Source organism: Balaenoptera physalus (assembly GCF_965194825.1).
Source record: "Balaenoptera physalus genome assembly, chromosome: 10".
In the NCBI taxonomy this organism is placed as follows: Eukaryota; Metazoa; Chordata; class Mammalia; order Artiodactyla; family Balaenopteridae; genus Balaenoptera; species Balaenoptera physalus.
In genome coordinates, this window is record NC_138889.1 from 41,715,393 (window position 1) to 41,730,003 (window position 14,611).

A 14,611-nucleotide genomic window follows, 5' to 3' on the forward strand; every position below is an offset into this window, starting at 1 on the left:
ATCCCTGGTCAGGGAACGAAGATCCCACATGCCACGTGGCAAAGCCAACAAAAACAAAAACAAAAGCAAATACTCAACTCAAGGCTTGTTTTACTTGTCTGTTAAGAATTCAATAAAAAATGAGGGCCTCTGTGATATTCATAATCAGCATTTTAGGGTTTATTAGGGGAAAGACCCTTAGCATGGTATTTAAATTTTTGACATTAATTTTCCTTGTAAATTGTTTCATCCTTCTCTTTTCATTTCTCTAGAGGAAGTTTTCATATAGAATGAAAAATTTGATTATATATTTATATAGTTTTAAATAAAATCATTATAGAAGAATTTTTAAGATTAAAAATTACAGTGAGATGGGGAGATTATCACATGATACAGGTGACGGGTACTTGTAGATCCTCAGGGTCTAGCTTGAGTGGTGACAGCTATAAGGAGGAGAGGTAGGCAGGCTGGATCCTTGGGTCCTTATAGAAGGAAGGAGAGCACAGGAAGCCTCCCTGGGGTATACAGGTGTCCCTGGGGCCTCACAGTAGACTGTCGTGGGATCCCCTGACATCACCGACTCTATGTCTAGGGAGAGGGAGATGTAATAGCCAACGGTAACTAGGATACTGTATTCCCATTCTTAGAAAAAAAGATTTCTAAAGGATGAAGTTAATTTCAGGAGCAAGATGATCAATTTGTACTAAACAAGTTGATTTTCAGGGGCTCAGTGGCCAGTCAAGAAGGAAAAGCAAATCAGAAATGCAGGAGAAAGTCAGTGTTATTAGAGAAAGCTATGGCAATAAATAATATCTTTAAAGAGACAGAGTGTGATACTAAAGAAATCCATGAACAGAAAAAGGAAATTGAAAGGGAGAAATAAAAAGAGTTAAAAGAGAGATGAGAATTGAGCTTTGAAATAAGACTGCATCTGTATAGTGGAAAAAGAAGTGGAACCAAGGAGAAAGAAAAGAACCGGAGAAGACGGTCAGTACCCTAGAGGTCAGAGACATTTTAGGAGGAAGGAGGTGTTCCATCAATCAATGATGTAGAGAGACAAAGTGTAACCCATGGAGGCGCACTTGGGAGACATTGTGATGATTGACAGAGATCAATTTCAGTGGAGAAGTGGGGTCAGAATCAGAAGACGAGAGAGATGAGGAAATGTTTTTGTAAAGGTAGATTATTTTTGCTTATGTTTTGACATGTTCGGTATTGAAAGGAAGGTAAGAGAAAGGATGTAGCTTAAATCAGGAAACAGACTGATGACTGATGATTTAAGTCTTTACAGAGGTGATAGTGATCATTTAATTCACCGTAGTTTTGGAATGCATGGGAGGTGTCAATTTAAGGAGTTTAAATGGCAAGATTAGGTCTGGAGAGGGGGAGTACCTTCTCTTCTCCTGAGATAGGAGAGTAGGGAGAAAGATGGGGTGTAACCAAGAGGAGAGAGACTGCAGTGTGCGCCAAATGATTTTAGTTACTTATTTTTTAATAAAAATGTTTGGAGTGTGCACCATATAGAGTACCAAGATCCCTTGGAAAATTTGATGATGACCAAGACCTAGACAATGCTCTCAAAGCAGTTTTATATGGAAGATAAGACAAGCCCAAAAATAACTCTAGAGTTTGAGAACACAAGCTATGAAGTTAAATATAAATTTTTCTACACCTCAGTTTCTTCCTCCATAAAATGGGAATACTGAGAGTACCAGCTATGATTCAAGCATCCCATTCTCTTGCTAGCTTACATTTCCTAGGGTTCTAATACAAGTATTTCACCTAATGGAGACTTTCAGCCCATGAATCAAGCACTGTTTCATTCTCCATCATTGCCATCATGTTCTCATTTCCTTTTTTACCCAGGATAAATTTACTGGTCCATCATTGTAATCACTCTCTTATCCCTCCATCCAATCCATCAAGACACTTGTTCCTCTCTCCTTGAGATACACATGGCTGGAAAACCCTAACCCTGATGAAACCTTACTAGTTGCTTTCTTCCCATCTTTTGGGTCCCCTTGTCGATGGAGGAAAATTCCACAGAGTCATACAATATGAGTTCAGGAAACACATCAAGACCAAGGCACACATCGGCTCTGCATTTCCTCAGCGTCTACATGGAGACGCATCCCATGTTGAGGAGGGTTTTGTTCTAGTGGAGGCCCCTTCCCCAGTGCTCTTCCTTCATATAGGGCTTTGAAGTCAGCAAACTTATTAGAAAAGGGAGCTTCAGACTGCTTGGGGAATTAAGCGGCCTAGATATCATGCCAGCCGTTTACAGGAGCTGTCCGGGAAAGCCAGTAGCCCTGTACGTTAGGAGGCGCCTGGGGACCTTGGGCCCTTTTGGATGCTATAGCCCTCCAGTCATGGAAGGAGTCTAGGCTAGCCTATTGTTCAGGCATCTTAGGATGAACATCTAGGGTCATGTTTGAACAATGCTTCTCCTTCATAACAATCTATCCCCAAGACCCTTGAGTGCTCATCAGGTGTCTCTGGAATAGGAAGAGAGAGATTATTTGACTTCCACCCATACTTTAGAGGCTGAGTTAACTGCATTTGTCACACTCCCTCAAGGATGAGCTAGCTTGTCAACCACTTCCCCTCCCCACCATTTATTACCAACAAATTCTATAGAGACCTCGAGATTGTTTCTTTTACCCTTTGACATTAAAGTTGGAAAAAGAGAAGAGTGTTTTAATCCTCCATTACCTACCTTCTGCATGTTCCATGGTGCATGAGGCTCCAGGGCAGAGGTACAGAGAGCTACTACCGCTCACTCAAAGGGCCCCTGCCACCAGTATTCGGGTCTGCAGCAAACATTCCTTTGATGCACTCTTACAAAAGCTACCAGCAGGGGTCACAGAGAGCAAGCCCTTCCTTGGCTATTTTTTTGTCCCTGATCCCAGATCCAAAGGAGAAATGTTTTATGTTGAAGCCAAATTGTGCTGACCTCTTTGGGGAGAGGGCTGGTAGAGGATTGGGCCCCAGTCCCAGCTTCCTCTTGTCTTGAATGGACCCCAGATAAGATATAGGGACCTCGGGCACCTCTTGCAGACCATAGGAGATGTGGGGAGTTTCTATCACTTGGAACAATGGCAGGCAAGCTGATCTTTCAAAGTCTTATTGGGGAGACTACAGGGTGAGGAAGATGAAATGCCTTTGTTCTCTAAAGGCATTTGAGCTCTTCCTCACCGATTTCTTTAGCATGGTTTTCTTCTCCTCTCCCTGGTTCTTGTGCTGACCCAATACTAGTGGTGTTTAATGCCCTGACAACTGTGCTAGCTCCTCCCATTCTGGCAGTTTTCCCAGGGAAATCCCTCTGTAACTAAAAGGACCCTGAAATTTGTATAACCGTTAGATCCCATATATTTTCTTGTAAGAAATCTTAAAGGAAAAATTTCAGGCAAAATACCTGTGTTTTGTGGGCTGATAACTTTAAAAAGGAGGCCTTTTAGTAGACAGTTGGAAGAGCCAGTTGGATTCCACTGTGATGCAATCAGGAATGTTGGAGTTACCATGGCGCTGATGTGAGTATATCTGGAAGAGATACATGGGTACTGACCAACAGTTCAAGTTTCATTTGGAAATGTTTTGTTGAGACAGTACCTGTTTTCCTGGAAGGAAAATCGTCTCTACTTTTATCCAAAGCAAGACAATCAGAGGAGAGTTCCCTGAAAAGGTGATGTTTGGGCTGAGGCTTGAGAGTTGCCTGGGTGCAAAGACCATCAGACAAGAGTATACCGGCCTTTTTTGAGACACAGGCAGGAATGTGTTTGGAATGAGAGAGCAAGGAGCAGGGTAGAAAGGGGTGAGGTCCAGAGGTGATGGTGGGCCAGATCACTTAGGGACTTTTCGGACATTCGGAGGATTCTAAGTGGGGTGGAATAGGTGCGCCTGAAGTTTGAGGACAGGGGAAAGTGAGAGAGAATATATGAATGGTGGAAATTAGGGGCGCTTAAGAGGATTAGGAAACAGTAATAAGGGAGCACTTGAAATTGGGTTAATGAGATAGTTTGCTTTGGTTATTTTTTTGTTTTCTTATTTGTACACATATATTTTCTGTCCTAAATCATAACTATTACATTTGCTCTACACAGTTCAAGTTGAAAGTGGAGTGTACATGGTGAGATTTTTTTTCACATTGTTTTCAATATGTTTTTTTTCTTTTCACACACACACACTGTATTTTATTTTTATAAGGGATAAATAAACTGACACCAAGCATTGTAAATGGATGACCACAACAAAAGCAACGATTGCAATTACCCAACACGAAACTCACTCATACTATGTCATAATATTGACATTCAGTCCAGTAATCCTCCACTGTAACAGCTCCTTTACTTTGCAGTGGAAATTGATTTGTATATTTTTTGCCTCTGAGTCCTTGTGGGATTTCTTGTTTTTTTAATTCCAACAGAAAGTCACAAAAATTAAATCATCCTCATAAGTTGACTCAGTCCCACCTAATTAATTGTTTTTTCATCTTGATCTTTTGTTAGCACTTTTATGAATTCATCAGTTTTCCATTAGTGTTCTGAACATGCTTATTCATTCAGTTCAGCAGTATAGTCAGTTACCAGAAACCTGTACTTGTCAGAGTCTTTTCCATGAATTTCTTGAAGATGAAACCCTTTTATAGGAACATTTTTGCAAAAGCATCAGAGTACACTCAGAACTGTCTGTAAATGACAAAAGACTTGAAAATGACCACGGTTAAAGATTGGATGAAAGTTCATAATAATGCAATTGACAAGGAAATTTTGTTATTTCTGAGATATACATTTTAAAGTAATAACTAGAATTATGACTTATAACATTAGACCAGAAGATATAAGATTTCTGGAAATTTCATGTAATGTCTGAAACCTTTATATTAACATATTTCCATACAAATAACCCAAAAAAAGTTTAGTATTAGTTGTTTTTTGTTTGTTTGTTTGTTTTTTTATACTGCAGGTTCTTATTAGTCATCAATTTTATACACATCAGTGCATACATGTCAATCCCAATCGCCCAATTCAGCACACCACCACCCACACCCCGCCGCGGTTTTCCCCCCTTGGTGTCCATACGTTTGTTCTCTACATCTCTGTCTCAACTTCTGCCCTGCAGACCGGTTCATCTGTACCATTTCTCTAGATTCCACATACATGCGTTAATATACGATATTTGTTTTTCTCTTTCTGACTTACTTCACTCTGTATGACAGTCTCTAGATCCATCCACGTCTCAACAAATGACTCAATTTCGTTCCTTTTTATGGCTGAGTAATATTCTATTGTATATACGTACCACCACTTCTTTATCCATTTGTCTGTCGATGGGCATTGAGGTTGCTTCCGTGACCTGGCTATTGTAAATAGTGCTGCAATGAACATTGGGGTGCATGTATTTTTTCAATTATGGTTTTCTCTGTGTATATGCCCAGTAGTGGGATTGCTGGAGCATATGGTAATTCTATTTTTAGCTTCTTAAGGAACCTCTATACTCTTCTCCATAGTGGCTCTATCTATTTACATGCCCACCAACAGTGCAAGAGGGTTCCCTTTTCTCCACACCCTCTCCAGCATTTGTTGTTTGTAGATTTTCTAATGATGCCTATTCTAACTGGTGTGAGGTGATACCTCATTGTAGTTTTGATTTGCATTTCTCTAATAATTAGTGATATTGAGCAGCTTTTCATGCTGATGCATCTCTTTTTCCTAACTTGAATGAGAATGTTACTTTTGTTTCACTGTTAAGAATGATCATTGCTATTTTTTACCTTGAAATTCTTTATCTTACAAAAAAAAGCTTCTCTTGATGCTTTGCAAGTAAGAATTTTAAAATCATGAATGGATTTTCCATTTCATCAAATGCTTTTTTGGTACCTATAAGATGATGATATTTTTCATTTACTTTGTTAATATTCTGAATTTTATCATTAAATTTTCCAATGTTCAATCATCCTTGCATTCTATTTGGTCATGATGTATTATTCTTTTACTATCTTGCTGCATTTCATTGGATAACATTCCATTTTATGCTTTCCTCTATGCTTATAAACAAAAATGGCCTGTAGCTTTATTTTTTATTGTCCTTTTTTCGTTTGGCTATCAGAGAGCAGAATAGCCTCATCTGAGTAGCTTTCCAACTTTTTCTATACTCTGAAGCAATTTGCACAATAAGAGTTAACTGTTTCTTGAAAGTTTTCTAGATTCACATGCAAAATGATGTGTCTCTTGGACTTTCAGGGGTCATATCTTGAACCAGCCTCTTATACTTGGGTGTTATTCAAGCTTTCTGGTGTTTCTTGCATCCATTTTGGATATGTTTCCTCTCCAGACATTTATTCTTTTCTCTTATCTTTTGAAAATGTTGCTGTCAAGTTTCTCCTAAGATTCTCTTTCGAGATTTTAAAAATCCTTTTGTGCACTATTTCATTCCTAGTGGTTTATTTTCCCCTTCTTTCTTATGCTCGGTTATGCCCATGGTGTATTGCTATCATTAATTTCTTCCAAGAATATTTTTGGTCATCAGTGTTCTGTCTCGTATGTGTTTTCTTTCGTTAATTTTGTCTTTATTCTTTGTTACTTTTTTACTCCTACCCCTTCTTTCTCTTCTTCTATTTTATAGCTTCTTCAATTGAATGTTTAGTTCATATATTTTCAATCACCCTTCTTTTTCCTTTTGGTACAATGAAAGATATCATTCTGTTTTAATGCTTTTCACCCTAAACTATAATTTTAAATTTATCTAAATAATTTAAATACATTAAAACAAATTTATTTCACAGAAATTTGTGAAAATCATCATAACGTGATGAATTATGTCAATGAGCCATTCTGATGGGTGTGTAACCAGCACCTGGGTTCAGAATAGAATATTCACATTAATCTAGACACTTCCTCACACCCCCACTCACAACCTCTCTCTTTCACAAAGGTAACCACTACTCTGACTTCTAACATAGATTACATTGGTACCAAAAAATATCATCATCTTATAGGTACCTTTTTATCTTTATCTAAATGGAAGCATAGAATAGGTATTCTTTTGAGTCCAGATAATTTTGCTCAGTATTATGTTTATAGAATTATTCTTATATTTTCATGTAGTTCTTGTTTATCTTCATTTCTGTATTATATTCCATTGTATGAATATACTACAATGTACTTATCCATTCTAATGTTGACTGGCATTTGAGTTGTTTCCAGTGTTTGGCTTCTGAAATCATGTTGTTCTGAACACTCTTGGACTTGACTTTCATTGCACAGACATACACATATCCTAGGCATGAATCATAGCACATGGGTAAGTTCAATTTTAGTGGATACTGTCCAAATAGTTTTTCAAAGTGAATGGAACGATTTCCATTCTCCTTACTAGAGTACAAGAATTTCCATTGTTCACAACAACACCATTTCTTGTATTGTCAATCTTATGAAATTTTGCCCTTTATTTGAATATGCAATTACAGTCCATGGTGGTGTTTTCTTTGTAGTTCCCGAGTAAATATTTCCAAACATTAGTTTTCAACCTGTCTCTATTCTTTTTTTTTTTAGGTTTTTTGTTCAATACTGCCCTGAAGACACTACATTTGGGATACCCAGCCAGGGCTGGGTGATTCACTAGATCTCAAGAGGACAGAGCCAAGTGTCAACCAAGGACATCAGAGACTTGCAGGCTCAGCCAGCACCAGTCCTGAGCAAGGCTTCTGCCCAGCGTGGAGTCCCCTGGAGAATCAGCAAGCCTAAGAAATATTATCAACTCATTGCATTAAAGTCTACTGGGGGTTCCTGCTGATATACTCCAACCCATTTTTGAAAAAGTACTGTTTCCCAGCATCTTCACCTATCCAGAACATAAATCAAAACTTGGGAGTTTCCTGCTTATTAATGAAAGCTATGACGTCTAAGTCCAACTGGGCCCAGAACCCAAGTTGTAGAATAATGGTATTTCATCCAACCAAAGAAGAGTTTAATGATTTCGATAAATACATTGCTTATATGGAATCCCAAGGTGCACACCGAGCAGGCGTGGCGAAGATCATTCCACCCAAGGACTGGAAAGCCAGACAGACCTATGATGATATCAATGACATCTTAATAGCCGCTCCCCTCCAGCAGGTGACTTCTGGGCAGGCAGGTGTGTTTACTCAATACCACAAAAAGAAGAAAGCCATGACCGTGGGTGAGTACCACCACTTAGCAAATAGTGAAAAATACCGGACTCCAGCACACTTTGATTTTAAGGAGCTGGAGCGAAAATATTGGAAAACACGCCTCTACGATTCACCAGTATATGGTGCGGACGTCAGTGGCTCCTTATTCGATCAAAACACGGAGCAGTGGAACCTTGGACACCTGGGAACCCTTCAGGACCTGCTGGAGCAGGAGTGCGGAGTGGTCATCGAAGGCGTCAACACCCCCTACCTGTACTTCGGCATGTGGAAGACCGCCTTCGCCTGGCACACGGAGGACATGGACCTTTACAGCATCAACTACCTGCACTTCGGGGAGCCCAAGACTTGGTACGCGGTGCCCCCGGAGCACGGCCGGCGCCTGGAACGCCTGGCCAGGCAGCTTTTCCCGGGCAGCGCGCGGGGCTGTGAGGCCTTCCTGCGGCACAAGGTGGCTCTCATCTCGCCCACGGTCCTCAAGGACAACGGCATCCCCTTCGATCGGATCACTCAGGAGGCTGGAGAGTTCATCGTGACCTTTCCCTATGGCTACCACTCTGGCTTCAACCATGGCTTCAACTGCGCGGAAGCCATCAATTTCGCCTGCCCGCGCTGGATCGATTATGGCAAAGTGGCCTCGCAGTGCAGCTGCGGGGAGGCCCGGGTCGCCTTCTCCATGGACGCCTTCGTGCGCATCCTGCAACCGGAGCGCTACGAGCTGTGGAAAGGCGGGCAGGACCGGATCGTGGTGGACCACACGCAGCCCACGGCGCCGGACAGCCAGGTCCTGAACGCCTGGAGGGAGGTCCGCGCGTCCCTGGGAGCCGCTCTCGCCACGAGGCACCACCTGCCCCGCCGCGCTCTGCGCCCCCGTAGGGCTGTAGCCGCGGGCGGTGGGACCCGCCACCGAGTCCCTGTGCGTGCTGTGTCCCGGCGCCACTCGCCGGCCCGGGGTTCTTGCTCTGCCGCCCAGTTCAGGGACGCGGCCACCAGCACCTCCGCGGAGCCCGGCCCGACCCAGCCGCCGACCCCAGGTCCATCCGCCCCGGATCGCCACCCAGCTGGAAGATGTGGCCCTCGTCGTCGTCCTTGGGAACAGGGCACTCAGGAGCCAGCTGCTCCCCCCAGGGCTAAGAGGAGGCTTTCGGTAGACACAGCTCAGGACCCAGAGGCTCAGCCCCTGCCTGTGGATGCACCCTCGCCGGACAGCGCCGCCCCGCTCAGCCCTGGGCTCCAGCATCCCGCCACGGCTTCTGGCTGTGGTTGTGGCCCTGTCCCCTAAGCCCAGGGGATGCCTTTCTACCCCACTGCTCTTGCATGGGGATCCTTTGAGACTGGTCATATTTCCATTTCAGAGCTTTGGGTATTTACAGGTCACTAGCCTTGCGTGAGCGTGCCTCCTGTGCTGCCGCTGGACATGCTGGTTCCCTGGTGTTTACCAAATTCTCCAAAGTTTGTTCTTCCTTCCAGACCCTGGAATCCTTGGACACTGCTAACTCCTGTGTCACAAACTGAGGTTTCATGCACTGGACACTCTAGTATCTCTGGGAACTAGGTCCTGCTGAGGTCACCAGAGCCCAATCTACCTCACACTCCCATCCTGTGGGCCAGCTCTGGATGCTGCTGTACTTCTAAAGAACCCCGGGCTTTGATTACCCTCCAGTCTCTCTCCTTTTCCTCTTCCCCCTTCCCTTCCTGCTTTTCTTGCCAAACTAGGCCCTTTTGACCAATTAGGTCAGTAGAGACTAAGATAATAATTGATAATCTTTCTGAGTCTTTGATGTATTGAAAATGTGTTCTCTGCTAGTATGGTAACTAGAATGTTAAAATCTGAGTTTATTAAATATATTAAAGGTAACCAGAATGTTAAAACCTGACTTTATTCTTTGTGTTGTTCAGTCAGTCAACTGAGAGGTGGTCGTTTTTTCTGCACTTTTCTTAATAATTATATCAAAACATTTCAAGCAAATCTTATTTTTATGAGCTGGTTGCCTTGTGTGATGTTGGTGAGTGAGTTTGGGGTTGATTGTTGGGTTCCAGCTGGCTGGCTGGGTTGGGGGGTTTGGTTTGCAGGCCTATCTGAAGGATGACTTGGTGGGAATCACCTGGCACTTGGCTGATCCAAGTTGCTAGGAGAGATGAGCAAACAGAGGACAAAAAGTGCCAGCATGTGAAAATCTTCTCTGCAAGTCTCCACTGCCTTCTCAATGCTGTATGTATATTTCACAAGGTTAAGTCATTGACACATCCCAATAAACCAATCCACAAATAAAGGAACAAGACAATTTCAAGTGGGCATGGTTCTGTGAAGAGATTAAAGGGGATGGGATGCTAGTGCAGAATGGGCAGTGTGGTTCCGGTGGTCAGGGAATACTTCTTAGAGCAGGAGACCTTTCTGAGTCCCAAATGACAAGAAGGAAGGTCCAGAGCTGATTTCCACTTGGATGAAACAGCAAGTGTAACAGCCCTAACATAGAGCTTGGTGTTTTTGTGTGGATAGAGAGGAAGCTCATTTGTGTCTGGGGCACTGAGAAGGGAGAGGCAGGGTCCAGGGTATGCAGGACCTTGTAGCTCATGTGAAATATTTGAGTTTTTTTCAACTTGAAATGAGAAGGCATTGGAAGTTGAAAACAGCACTTGACATGATATAATTTGCACAGTTAACTAATCACCTTAATTGTTCTGTGGACCCCTTGGGGGCAGGAGAAGTAGTTAGAACATCTAAGTAATACAGGTGAGAATTGATGGTTACTGACTTAGGCCATAGTGTTGAAAATGCACAGAAGTGGCCAAAGTCAGAATCAATTTTGGAAATTGAACATGATAGTTTGGATGCAGAAGGAAACACTTCAGAGAATCAAACCACATCTCTCTTCCCTCCAGCTCTCCCCTACAGAATTTCAGTAAGAATCTGGAATTTGAAGCACTATGTAAGACTACAGGCAGGACTAATGAAAAAGTAAGGCTTCTTTGAAGTTCTGATTGAGGAGTAGCAAAAGCCCACGTCTCATCCCTATCACCATGCAGCTAGGCAACACTGTGGTAGTATAGTCTGTGGAAAACTGAAGCTGAGAGACTGCACTCAGGCTCCTCAGTGGAGGATGGCAGTGAGATGCTTGGCTGGAAAGATGATTAAGCCCTGTATTGAGATGGTGGAACCACATGATGGAAGCAGACTGGAATTACTGGGAAGGCAGCAGCCCTGGAGAGCAACTGGACCATAGTAGATCTCATATGAGCAAGGAGTAAACTTTCATGTGATAAGTAACTGAGAACTTAAGGGCTTTTGGTCCTTTCATTTAGGTCAGTTGTGGATATGGCCGTGCAGAGAAATAAGGGAACTCTGAAAAGTCTCTATGAAGACAGTAGCCTGGCTCATATTGCTATTTTAAATTTTAGAAACTGAAATTTTCCTTGTCATATTTCAGGGATATCACAATCTCTTCCCGGCAGATACACGCTCCAAATAACCTAGGATAACAAAATTGGGGGTTTTGAAGGCCAAGAGACAAAAATAAACTTCAGAAAATATTTCTTCCACTATACTCCTTATGTATTCACCCAGTTTTATACTTGAAACAAAATTTCCTTTGCCCAATAAAGAGTAGCAATGTTAAAAATACAGTTTAGTTTTACCAGTAGACTGGTTCCTAAATTAGTCTTCTTGACCTAAGTAGGCATTTCTCAAAAGAAGATATACAAATGGCCAACAGGCCCATGAAAAGATGCTCAACTTCGCTAATTAGTAGAGAAATGCAAATCAAAACCACAGAGGGGTATCACCTCACACCTGTCAGAATGGCCATCGTCAAAAAGTCTACAAATAATAAATGCTGGAGAAGTGTGGATGAAAGGGAACCATCTTACACTTTCGGTGGGAATGCAAATTGGTTCAGCCACTATGGAAAACTGTATGGAGGTTGCTTAAAAACACTAAAAATAGGGCTACCATATGATCCAACAGTCCCATTCCTAGGCGTATATCCGGAAAAGGCGAAAAGTCTAATTCAAAAAGATACATGCACCCCAGTGTTCATAGCAGCCTTATTTACAATAACCAAGACATGGAAACACACCAAGTACCCATCAACAGATGATTGGTTTAAGAAGAAGAGGTATATACATACCGTGGAATATTACTCTGCCACAAAAAGATGAAATATTGCCACTTGCAGCAGCATACATGGACCTAGAGAATATCATACTAAGTGAAGTAAGTAAGACAGAAAAAGACAAATAGATCACTTATATGTGTTATCTAAAAAACAATACAAGTGAATCTATATACAAAACAGAAACAGAGTCACAGACATAGAAAACAAACTTGTGGTTAGCTAAGGGGAAAGGGAGCAGGGGAGGGATAAATTAGGGGTATGGGATTAACAGATACACACGACTGTACAGAAAACAGATAAGCAACAAAGATTTGCACAAAAAATCAAAACAAACAAAAACAAAACCAAAAAAACCCAAGGATTTGCTATATAGCACAGGGAACTGTATTCGATATCTTGTAATAATCTATTATGAAAAATAATCTGAAAAAATATGTATATAACAATCACTTTTCTGTACACCTGCGACTAACACAATATTGCAAATCAACTATACTTCCATTAAAAAAAAAATTAGGCTTCTTGAAAGGATCAGGAGCTGGGGGTGGTAATGAAGGGGGTTCATCCAGCAATTGTATTGAAAATTCTATTTTATTTCAAGTCAACTGGCACACTCAATTTGGATACTCACAATCTGGACCACTCTTCTCAGGAAAAGATACCCAGATCCAGCTGTTCTTCCATGTCCAGTAAGTTGTTGCTATACTTAATCTTGGAAAAGCAAGGGACATTGACAATGACAATTAAATAAAGGCAAGGATAGAGCCATCTTCGTTCTTACTGCCACGATCTCTCCTAGGCCTCTCTCCACTTCTGAGAAATAACAATCACAAGTCCAGTGTATATTCATCAAGTTTGTAGACAAAAGGCTACGAAACCGAAAGTAGTATGTCGTGTGGTTTTAACAACATACCCCCACCATCACCTTTTAAAAAAGTCAATATTACAGTTACAAGATCTAAAGACTTTCCTATCTATAGTCCCTAGTTAGTTCAACAAAGTCCACTAGATCTGGGTAATTTATTTTATTTTATTCGTTCTGCTGCTGATGGACAATAGGGTTATTTGCAAATCTTTGTTATTTCGAACTATCCTTTACAGAGCAGCTTTGTATATAGGATTCCTGGGTTGTATTTATGTTCACTTTTAACTTTTTAGAAAAAGCCCGCTTGCCCTCCAATTTCCACCTCTATTGGCAGTGTGGGAGAGATTTGGTTTCTCCATATCTTGACCCACTTTTTATATTGTCAGACCTAATCAAAATGGGCAGAGAACAGCTTCTCTGATTGCTAGTAATCCTGCACATCTTCTTGTATTTATTGGCCATTTGGATTTCCTCTTTTCTGAATTACCTATTCTAAAGCTCTGTTTTAGGGTAGTAGAGCTCTGCTCTACTTTTTTTAGTTTGACTATTTTTTGTTGTTGTTATGTAGAAGTTATGTGATATTCGGGATAATAATTCATTGTCTATTTCATGTATGATGACAAACTTCTCCTAGACTGTAAGTTCTTTTAATTTTTTACGTCATAGTATTAGTCAGGGTTCTTCAGAGTAATAGAACCGATAGGAGATATATGTATAGCTCTTATGAGAGGAACTCATTCATTTGGCTATGGAGGCTGAGGAATCCCACGATCTGTCAGGTAGGCCGTCTGCAAGATGGAGAACGGGGAATATGGTTGAGTCTGGGTTTGAAAGCCTGGGAACCTGGAGTGCCCATGTCAGATGTCCCAAAGCAAGGGAAGACGGATGCGTCTGCTCAAGCAGAGAGAGTAAATTCACCCCTACTCTGCTCTTTTGTTGAATTTGGGCTCTCAGTGGTGTGGGTGATTCCACCTGCAGTGGTGAAGGCGCTCTTTACTCAGTCTACTGATGCAAGTGCTAATCTCTTCCCGGAAGAGCCATGCAGAACACACAGAAGTGATGCTTTACCAGCTATCTGGGCATCTCTTAGCCCAGTCTACATGTGAAATTAACCATCACAGTCATTAGTTTGGAATCATTTAAATATATCAGACGTTCCCATCATGGTGCTTTTGGTTCTTTAAGCCATTGTTCCACCCTGAGTTCATACAGACCTTCTTCAATATTTTCTCTTAAAATTCTGTGTTTTATCCATCTGTAATGCACCTCAAATTTATTTATGTAAGTGGTATGAGGTCAAGCTCCAATCCCACCCACCCCCCAAAATAGTGCCAATGCCACTACCACATATTGAATAGCCCATCCTTCCCCATTGGTTTGCTACGCTACCTCCATCGTAGGCAGACTCCCACATATCCATGTGTCTGTGTCTGGCCTCCCTATTCTGTATGCAGATACATTTGTCCATTGCAGCTCAAATACCAC

At 41.7% G+C, this 14,611-nt stretch overlaps 1 long non-coding RNA gene and 1 pseudogene across 2 annotated transcripts in view; both read left to right on the forward strand.

The window, feature by feature from the left end:
- Positions 1-14,611, forward strand: part of LOC309636721 — a 939,587-nt gene that overhangs the window by 175,317 nt on the left and 749,659 nt on the right. The gene's annotated exons all lie outside the window — the stretch shown is intronic.
- LOC309636963 (lysine-specific demethylase 4D pseudogene) lies at positions 7,652-9,428 on the forward strand (annotated as a pseudogene). The gene has a single exon. The product of its transcript is annotated as a lysine-specific demethylase 4D pseudogene (transcript).